At 39.4% G+C, this 9,460-nt stretch overlaps 1 long non-coding RNA gene across 1 annotated transcript; it reads right to left on the bottom strand.

The window, feature by feature from the left end:
- Positions 1-2,040: 2,040 nt before the first annotated feature.
- Positions 2,041-4,848, bottom strand: LOC124062581. Its single transcript, XR_006843949.1, has 3 exons — positions 4,692-4,848; positions 3,781-4,185; positions 2,041-2,302 (listed from the first exon to the last, which is right to left on the bottom strand). It is a non-coding gene; the product is annotated as an uncharacterized LOC124062581 (long non-coding RNA).
- Between the last annotated feature and the right edge of the window lie 4,612 nt (positions 4,849-9,460).

Below are 9,460 nucleotides of genomic sequence, written 5' to 3'. Positions count from 1 at the left end.
AGTATACCCTGTACTATTCTGTTCCTGCTGTTCAGGAGAAACTCCTCGCCTCGACAGATTATGGTCTACACCTTAGTCATCATAAAAACTAATATTAATGACAACACATGGAAGCCCTGTGATGTTGCCAAATAATTCATAAAGCATTAATATTGTTTTACATGTACAGTTCCTTAAAGTATTCACCCCATTTTCCCTTTATTGCTTCTATAAATGGAATCATACTCAATATAATTTGGCTTTTGACCAAAAAAAAACAATGTCAAAGTGATTACGGATTTCTGCAAAATAGCATCACTTAATTAAAAAAGTTAAATTTAAAAAAAAGTATTCAGTAGGTGCACCTTAGGCCACCATCACAGCATTGAGTCTGTGTGGATATGTCTGAATCAGGCTTGCACATCTGGACACTGCAATTTTACTCCATTCTTCTTTGCAAAATTGCTAAAGCTCAAGTTGCACAGGGATCAGACATAAACAGCGCTTTTCAAGTGCAGCCACAAATTCTCTATTGGATTGAGGTTTGGGCTTTGACTGAGCCACTTCAGAACATTCACTTTGTTGTCTTTAAACCATTTCTGTATAGCTTTCACTGCATGCTTCATTTCTAGGAAATAAATCCTCTCCCAAGTCGCAGCTCTTTTGCAGACTGAATTAGATAGTCCTTTAGGATTTCGATTTTGTGGTGATGTGTGGTGGTGCTTGGTGTCCTCCAAACACAGTGTCTAACTTGACGGATAAAAAGCTCCATTTTGGGCTCATGAGACCAAAGAACCTTTTTCCAGTTGATCTTGGAGTCGCTCACATGCCTTTGAGTCAATCCCAGTCGAAATTTAATATGAGCTTTTTTCAACAGCGGCTTAAAATTTTGACTGGTGAAGAACCCAGACAACAGTTGGTGTATACTGAGTCTCTCCCATCTCAGCTGTTGAAGCTTTTAACTCCTTCAGAGTGGTCATGGGTGTCTTGGTGGCCTCCCTCACCAGTCACTCAGTTTGTGAGTACAGCCCCCACATGTCCCATATTCCTTCCATTTCTTAAAATGGCTTAAGGAATGGCTTAAAGACTCGGAATTTTTTTGTATCCATCCCCTGACTTACACTTTTCAATTATCCTTTCTGGGACTTGCTTGGAGTGTTTTCTTGTCTTCGTGGTGTAACTGTAGTCAGTAATACTAATTAACCAGTGACTGGACCTTCCAGACTCAGGTGTCTTTATATTATGTTCACTTGAGACACTTTTCACTGCGATCTGCATTTCTCTGTGAGACTATTGGCACCAACTGACTCAGCTTCTGCTGAATTAGGTCAGTTGCTTTAAAGGGGTCACTTACTTTATATTTACATTTCACATTACTTTGTAGAAATCTGTTTTCATTTTTTATGCCAAATTGCACTGACTATGATTCCATTTACAACAGTAATACAAGGGGGTGTATACTTTTTGTAGGCACTGTATGTATCATCACAAAATGCTTCAGTATCAGATTTGAGTGACCCTGAAAACTCTGTGTGTTTTGATGCCACAGCAGGTATGAGTCAAGTCTACACATTTTTCACTAGGTGTCAGTGTGCATTAAGCTATGGCTACTGGAGGATTTTTGTTTGTTTGTTTTGTTGTTGTTTTTTTCTGTCTTTCCCAGATGTCACATAAAGAGTCAGCCAAAATAATGTATACACACATCAGGAAAAGAAAAACATGCATAAATATTTAATTTGTATAAGTACTTCTATACATATAGATACCTATTTCGAAGTTTGATCAAATTACAATAACACTGTGTACTGTTGTACGATGTTTTCCCAACAGATGGCGTTACCCTATTTTTCCTGATGTGTGTATACATTATTTTGGCTGACTGTATATACCATCTATAAAAAAATGAAATACAAAAGTGAAAACAAAAAGTCACATGCCAGCAAAACAATGCCACTATACTGAGTTTACTGCAGAAAGTGCTTACTTGTTCATGTCATAAACCGAAAATAAATATATTTATTTTTTATTGGTTTTTTATTTTGTTATTTTTTACATACATACAACATAGATAAACAAAAAAAAGAAAAGAAAAGAAAGAAGAAGAAAAACAATGAAACAACAAGACATAACACTTATTTGCGGAGGTGGAAGAAGCCAAAGCTTATTCAAATTAATTTCTTGCTCGCATGTTTCAGATGTTTCCATGCTCCATCACACCTGGTTCAAATGAATGGCTCGTTAGGAGGCTTCTTCAGGGCTCGATGATGAGCTGATGACTGGACCTTTGGGCACAGCTTGGTTTACTGACATGCAGGCAGACTTCCTAGTAGGAGGAAGAGGAAGAGAAAGAAGAAGATTGGCAATTCCAAGAATTATTTCATTACCTTGGCACATTGTGGCTTCTCCCTTTTGATGACAATTGCTTAGTCTAATTTTGAATGGATGATGCGTTTCAAAAGTCTGAAAACTTGGTTAAAGTGATGATTTTAATGCACTGCACAAACATCTCTATAAATGACAATACACTGAGCAGTTTGTTGTCTGTAAATGACATTTTGGCAGACACAACTAATTTAATATTTTTCATACACTACTCATATAACATAAATCATTGATTATTTCCTTTACTTGGTGGCCACCATCATCACCACAAAGTACTTAATGGTCTTTTGTTTGTCTTTTTTTTTTTGTCACATTCATTAAATTATCTGGTCGAGTTTGTGGCAAAATTATGACAAGTTGGCTTGTCAATATTTTTGACATACAAATTTTTAACGAGGTCAGGTCAAGCTCAGACAGGTGACTCAACAGATAGGATGGCTGAAGCAGGAAGTGGAAATAAGAGCTTTAGGGCACACACCCACAAAAAGGGCTTTTAATAATGTGCAACTTTAAAAGATATTCAAAGGAAAATAAGGGCTGATTCTGCATTTGTTATTTTTGCAGATACAGTAGTGAGATCTATGGGAGCTTAAATAGAAATCCAAGTCCTCATCAAATACTCACACTTATACTACAGTCAATAACAAGAAAGTCTCTTAATCAGTGAATCCAGAAAGGTTTCTTTGAGTCCTAATGGCATCAGTTTTTATTTTTTCTTTTGTTCATCCCTAGAGACTGAACAATCTGACAGAGTAAGATGGTTGAGAATCTGCTACTTTCATTTATTTGATCCATTCATTCCCTGCTGCTTTCATTCCCCATTCTCATCGTCCTCTTTCCACATTTAGATAGGGTTGTGCCTTTTTAAAATTTGCTTTAAAGCACCTGAGATGCAAGCACTGACAGACACAACATGCTCAACTCACAATTAGACCAAAGACTGGGTGCTGAATCCTTAAAGCAATGAATAATAATAAAAAGAAGAAGAAGAAAATGTATTTATATCTTGTAACTTCATGTTACATTTACACTTATTACTTTTGTACTTTTCTCTTTAATATTACCACACTGGGGTTTCTTCAGCGTGTGTCTTGGTAACTTCACAATCTGAACACATACGGTAGATGAAGTATTTTTTGGTGACTGCAACCAGCACAATGAGTACATCCCAGCAGGGGGAGCTACAAGCTCCTTTTCCCTATTTGTGGTATCTCCACTGTCTCATGCTGCCCATGTAATGTCGATCAAGCTGTGGTCATGACTGTTTAAGTGTCACTGAAGATTTATCATTATGATTACCAATAGAACACTTGTATGTTTACAGATCCTGGTTTTTAAGTCACATCTCTTTTTCCCAGTGTCATAGAAATCACATGAGTTAGACCACATATTTACTGCTGCGTGTGAATCTGCACATACCTGAATGTTTGAGCTTCACTCTGTAGAATGGTGTACACCAATCAGCCACAACATTAATACCACCTGCTTTGTTTTTTTGTAGGTCCCCGTTGTGCTGCCAACACAGCTCTGACCTGTCAGGGGAAGAGACACGGGACATCTGAGGGTATTTGGTCCTTTCAGCTTATAAACTGGATTCAGCTTGTTCCGGTGCATCCCACAGACTCTCGATCACACTGGGAATATGGAGAGTCTGCAGGCCCTTGGTGTGGTCCTAGAGACATTCCTCAGCTGTGACTGATGTGACGGAGTACTTTATCCAGCTGTGGGGGGGCTGCTGCTGACGACAAGAGCCGTCGTCATACGGGTGGTGGTGGTGGTGTGTGTCAAAGAACATCCACATGAGTACCAGAACCCAAGGTTTCCCTGCAGAACACTGCATTGTAAACAGATGATTATTGTTATTCACTTCACCCGTCAGTGGTGTTAATGTTGTGGCTGATCGGTGTACGTGCAGAGTCTGACACTATAAGGATGTTTTCACACTCATTGCTGGTGTAAAACTCTCTCTGAACTTGAATATCTGATTTTAAGAGGTGGAGCATGCAAGCATGATTTGCGGCATCACAAGTAGTTTGGAGTGCTGCTGCAGTATTCAGCAGACACAAGTTTGATGTGGAAACTTGAAGCCTCCAGTGCACAGCACTGAGAATGGACACTAAACCTCAGACCCACCAAACCGACATCACAGAACTAGTGACGGCAGAAGCTGACTCTTGCGTGGCCTCACTTCACCTGAGCCAAAAAGTTGTACTTGAACAATTCTGTGCCTCGTGTTGTAGAACGCTCCATGCCGGCAGGTAGTTTGTATTTGGCAGTTAAAAAGAGAAACCAGAAGACTGGCACGGACAAAGCACACCACTCTCACTCACCTATTAGACTTAAATTTCAGTTGTTCTTCGGTTGCTTCATTTTAGACGGCCTTGTTGATGCGAAAATAGTTCTGTGCTGGGAATCAGAGTGTTTCCTCTCACAGGTAAGTTCTGCCTGTTCCAACATATTGAATTGGCCAAAAAGCTGCTGATAAGGGCCACCTAGTGAGATACACAGCAAAACTAGGGCCACAGGCACTCACTGATGGTGCTAATTGTTTAACTGTTAATTAAACTTGTCAAATGAAGAATATTTGTATATTCATATATTCTGGAATTGATTTTTTTTGTAAGGGAAAAGTGTGTGCCATTTCAAGACTTTTAATGTGTTAATGTTTTTTTCTGCAGAGTTAGACCCACATGAGAGGATTTTTATGTATGCATTCACACATGCATGGAGGGCATCTTTAAAGCACCTGTATATCCATGTAACACCCAAGAATGTTGTCACTTATTTTTCATAAGTAATTCTTTTCTATATGGGTGTGCTTGGCTGACACATCCCCAGTTCTCCTGTTAGGTTTGTTGTGCCTGTTAGGGCAGGACAATCTTCTTTTCATTCTTCACCCTACTTCAACCTGAGCAGACGTCCAATGAGCCAGAATATAAAACATGTGTTTGGTTGTACATCATAAAAGCCCATTGACCAACTCACATTCCTCTTCATTCTGCTTTCCAACATCCACACTGAAAAACATCCTGCTTTCTTTTGCTTTATGTTATAAAAAAATAAAAATAAAAAAAAGCTTGTACAGTGAAATGGTTCTGGGATGTTTTAAGGACTATTTTGGAGCATTTTTATTTTAAAACTCGATTAGAGACATGTTCAGCATCGCTGAAAAAGCCTGTGTCCTGTTTAAAAGTTCAGGGTTGTCTCCATGTAGGCTGGACACATGCCAAAAGGAAATCAATCCAGCTGTGTGCAGCTTGATATTGTGCATCCTGATATTGCATATTGAGGGATTTTACAGGGAGTGGACCTTTAAGTACAGGGAATCTCACACACACGTACAAGACAAATGCTTATATAAGGAGCATATGCCTTTCAGTCACTTTGCCTTCATGCAAATGTGTGTGGTCTGTGTTTGAGCCAGATCAGATCCCGACTGATCCCTGCTAAGCAGACACAGAGACTTAGGTCAAATTCTTACGCATGTTTTTTTCTTTTTCTTTTTTTTTAATTCTCTGGTTTCATGAACACACACACAGTAACATATGTTTTTATTTATTTCGCTGGCTCTAGATGTAAAAGTCCCAGATCAAAGATGAGATGAGTGCTAAAAGAAAATCAGTATATCTGTATATTTCCTATATAGGAAATCAAATGACTGACAGAGATCCCCATTATCATTCTATCACTCATTTCATCTGTTTTCTATTTCATTTCCTGGGAGAAAAAAAAGGCCTCAGCGGCACAGCAAACTCTCCTGTACTCACACATATCAGGTGCAACATTACATAATCACCATGCAACCTGGCTCTCATTATGCAAATGCATATGGCTTGTGTTTCAGGCAAAGTGATCTGCTAACACTGACAATGAGCATGTGTGTGATAAAGTTGACTGCAGTGGAAAATACTGATGCTAATCACACGCAGGTCTGCTTCAGCCAAGAAACAGCTTCAGGAAAATTCCCTCCAGGTACTAAAGGTCTAATTTGGGAAAGATGAGGGTGTCTCTTTTTGGAATAAAAGGCCTGTGCATACACAACATATGGCTACTGTTCAACTAGTTTGGCAGCACATAAGATCCTGACCCAAAGGCTGTCAAACTCTGGATTACAGGAACAGAGAAGAAAAAACACGCGAGACCAAAACATTTTTCAGCACTAGAGACTATACTACCATCTAACAACAAACCTTTATACGACTGCCTTAAACAGTTCAGTACCGGACCATTTTACAAGATTCATTACAAATTGCATCTTGGTTTAGCTTCAGAGAATTTTTGGGTTCAGGTGTGTGCAAACATTTTTGAGTTTTTTTTTTTTTTTTTAATAAATTCTTTAAAAACTTAAAATGAGCCCTTCAGGTGCTTTATGAGTATTAGAAGGTTACAGGAGCAACGTGATGTGTGATTAAAATTTTCATGTCTTATATTCTGGATTTTCTTTTACCAAACTTGACAATCTGTCAGATGCTGTATATCAGTGGTTCTCAGAGTGGTCTTCAGGGGCCCTTAAGGATCTAGGGGGTCCTCACTAAAAGCGGAATCATTCATTTTCATTATAATTCCATTTATAAGTGACACAGCCTTTAACATTAAAAGTTTGGGAACCACTCCTCTATAAAGACAGGCCCCTTTCAGGCCTGTGGGCACAGGATGTGATTGTGCCTCCCACCACCTCCTTTGAACAGAGAATGGGGAAATACTGGCGCCCATTATAGACTTGTGGCTTTTCCACAGTTAATGAGACCATTCAAATCCAAAGTCCTGTCAGTGTTAGTGTTCCCCTGTCCTTCTGAGTCAGACTCTATCCTTATTTGCCTTTTCTGTTGCTCTATGGTCCTCTGTGTGTGTGTGTGTGTGTGTGTGTGTGTTTGTGTGTCAGCCACAACCCTGGAGTTGTTTTTTGATCACTGTCCATATACTGTAATTTAATGGCCAGATTTCATAATGACATCATTACACTAATCCGCTGTAGGCAACACAGCAAGCTGGTGAGAGCAAATGCATGACATCATGCTGTGGGAACCCACATGCAACAGTCAAGTCATGTGACCCATTTTGGACTTAGTTTAATAGCCTCAAGACTGTCACAGGCAAAAAGTCACACTTAGGAATGGCTAAATATTTTGTGGAAATATGCTGAGAATAGAGGGATGGGAAGATTGATAAACTCTGATGTCTGTATGCTTAGCTTAGCTTAGTTAATCTAAAAGAATGGAACAGGAAGAAACAGCTGGGCTGGCTCTGTCCAGAAGTAATAAAATCTGACTACTGATACCGCTAAAGCTCATTAATTCACACATTATATAAAATTTGTAACATAATCTAATTTAACAACCAATTGTGGGTTTATAAGTGCTTATGCCATGCTTTCAGCCACTGTCCTTTAAACAGATTTACTACACAAGCAGACTCAGTAGGCATCTCCTTTAATAACAAATATGATAACGTTAGATAATACACACATTTTCAGACAAACACACTTCCCTGTTTGACCTTCTTGGTTACAGTCAACCAACATGAGCTGGGCTTTATGATAAGATTGTAAATGAATTCATTCATTTTGATCATATTTGAATATTAGAAGGGATTCCCCCCCCACACACACACACACTCACACACACAATATATATATATATATTATAATTGCGTCTCTGGGTTGAGTGGGTCAAGGCCAGTCTGGTCAGGGTTTTCCACAAAGGTCTCAGCAGTACACATGTCAGCAGAGAGGAGCCTGAGAAATCCACAGCCATGAATTTGCACTGGTTTCAGGATAAGAATCTCCTGCCAAACAGCGTTACGTCTGGAATTTTCTGATGGACAGTTCGGCTGACTCTCAGTCACCTTCTTCCTCTCCCTCTTCTCTTTCCTTTAGCTCTTCTTTCCACTCCACCCTCTTTCTCTACTTGTCTAAGTTCTTCCTTCAATCCATCACCTTTGTCTCCTCACTTCCTTCCTCCCTTTCTCTCAAGCTCTTCTCAGTCCCACTCACACCAAAAAAATCTCCCTTGACCTCTTCCTTCCACATTTTCTTTTCCCTCAACCCTCTCTTTTAGTGTCCTCACCCTCTTCTTCTTTTCATTTAGTTAAGAAAAACAAAACAATGTGTATGTTGTTATGTCCTACCAGAAATTCAAATTCCAGCAGCATACCAGCACAGCTTAACATTCTCTTGGGTTTGGATCTCTCCACTTCCTCTCCCTTCCTTTCCCCAACCCCTCTCCCACATACTCCTTACTTCTCTGTAGTTTCATTCCTTCTAGGTTTGCTCACTGTAAAAACTTTCTCTCATCGAATGGTGAAAACACTGACATGACCTTTGGTCCATATCCTCTGTTGTCAGAATTCTGATACTTGCCATCAAACCTTGGTTCACTTTGCTCAAACCAGATGCCCTTTTCACCATAGAAATCCTCGTTTGGCTTTTGGAAGCATCATTGTCTTGGTAAACATGTGCATTGACTTTGCTTTTGAAAAATAAATCTGAAAAACTGTCACACCTATGATGTCCCTGTTGCCATTCCCTGCACTTTGATAATGTAAAAAGCCTTATCTTGTCTTCAGCTTCAGGTACCAGGAAACAGGATCATATTACACTAACCACTGCAGTGTTTTGCTGGTTATCTCTCAATATCAGAAACAGTTTTATTACTTATTGCTAATTAAATATTAAATATTAGAGCTAAATACAAAATACTGCTGATGGGAAGGTCATTCGTATTTACTTCGACTATGCAAACAAAAGTATTTGGACACATCTTTTTATTTTTGAATTTAGGTATGGTATTGGGCTAGGCCCAGGGGTTGGGCTCGGCCCCTTAACTTCCAGCGAAGGGAAATTTTAATGCTTCAGCATACCGAGACATTTTGGACAATGCAATGCTTCCAACTTTGTGGCAGTTTGGGGAAGGTCCTTTTCTTCTTTCCAGCATGACTGTGTCCCAGTGCACAAAGCAAAGTCCATAAAGACATGACTGGATGAGTTTGGTGTGGAAGAACTTGACTGGCCCACACAGAGCCCTGACCTCAACCCCATCCAACACCTTTGGGATGAACTGTAACGGAGATTGTGATTCAGGCCTTTTGGTTCAACATCAGT

The sequence above is a fragment of the Scatophagus argus genome, chromosome 7 (assembly GCF_020382885.2).
Source record: "Scatophagus argus isolate fScaArg1 chromosome 7, fScaArg1.pri, whole genome shotgun sequence".
NCBI classification, from domain to species: Eukaryota; Metazoa; Chordata; class Actinopteri; family Scatophagidae; genus Scatophagus; species Scatophagus argus.
This window is presented reverse-complemented; position numbering and strand designations above follow the sequence as displayed.